Genomic DNA, 1,556 nt, shown 5'->3' with positions numbered 1-1,556 from the left:
GTGGTCTGAACGAGTAATCCATGATTCATGAAAGTTATAGGCATTCCCGTGCCGTGTTTCAGCTCTAACAGGCCACCAATCGTACGTTTTATATTGAATATTCAACAATATGCCGTGATACATTGGAACGGAAGTCTCGGAGCAATACAATATAACTGGGTTTTGAGTATCCCTGTAGCCTGGAACTTCTCAATCTACACGGCAATGGAGATATACCCGATTGACCTTCATAAGGCTTACAACCTCGGTTGGACAGAAAATTACACATCATTACAGGAGGTAATGGTAAGTGTGACCTTGGCAACAGTGAATCCTTCAAATAACTAATTCTGATGGGTCTTTGGTGCTTATATATTACTGGTCCGCGGGACGTCACCGAAGAGCCTTCAAATCGTTGACATTCGCGAAACTGACCGTAGCGATATACAAACTGGTCTAGCCCCCGAAGTCGACGTTATACGGACTGATATAACGTCAATAACATCCACTGAAACATCGTTCAAGAAACCATGAGAATCGTTAATACAGAACTTGATACTTACCGCTTCCCACAAAGCTGCTATAATTGTACCACCTACTCGGTCAAAAGCACTTCTATGAGTTTTTTACGGAGCCAATTTCCAGGGAACAAAATACGTCTTGGCTGCTGCTCGTGTAGTGAGTAGCCACTGTCTTTAGCTCAAGTTCATCAAACTTGATTGTGGTTCAGCCTGTGGACCATTGAGCCAAGGAACTACTGGCAAGTATCCGACATTCAGGATTTTTACAAGCCCCTGCGGTGACAAGAAGATTAACTCGGGACCTATAGAATTTCAAAGGCGATTTCAGAAAGACTGGTTTGTACCAAAAACGATGTGTCTTGTCGTGCCTGCCCTGCGAATGACATATATGAACATCACATAGATAATCCTGTATCGTTCGCTGGAAAGTTGCAAGCATCTGGAACTTTCGTACCTGTATGAAAGCATCATAAGAGAAACTAACCAGCTATCTTCGCTTCTAAATAACCTTGAATGAAGATTGTACTATGAGATAGTTGGCCGTGATAGATGAAGTTGGAGTTCGTGATGCTTCCTTCAGGCTTGACCGTTTCACATCCATAGGAGAGATTAATGGGTTCTCATGTATATTTCGATTTTGTATATTAATTAAAACGTTATATCATATCTGTATTTTGCCATAATCCATCATCGTTTCAATGGACTACCGACGCCCACAACTTGCATATGAACACATTATCATATCCCAACGTTGCATCATGAAAGAAAATAGGACCAGATGTTACAAGCATCTATTACACGGACGAACCGTTGCCAACCAATCGAAGTTTGGAGATCAGTACTTGAACCGAGGTTGATCGGTACCAGCTGCACGCTTGTTTCTCCAGACGTAGTAAGCATGCATACCGAGGCAACCTACAGTCACAAAGAGAAGCAAACCGGCATTGACCCAGTGACCGGTAGGATACCCCTTGGCCGCTTCGTCAGCCTTGTAGATCCAGACGCCGACGATTTGTCCAGGGGCGCCCAAGGAGATGTTCAACGCAATGGCCAGGC

This window comes from Fusarium graminearum, chromosome 2 (genome assembly GCF_000240135.3).
Source record: "Fusarium graminearum PH-1 chromosome 2, whole genome shotgun sequence".
Taxonomy (NCBI): Eukaryota; Fungi; Ascomycota; class Sordariomycetes; order Hypocreales; family Nectriaceae; genus Fusarium; species Fusarium graminearum.
Note: the sequence above shows the minus strand (reverse complement) of the source record.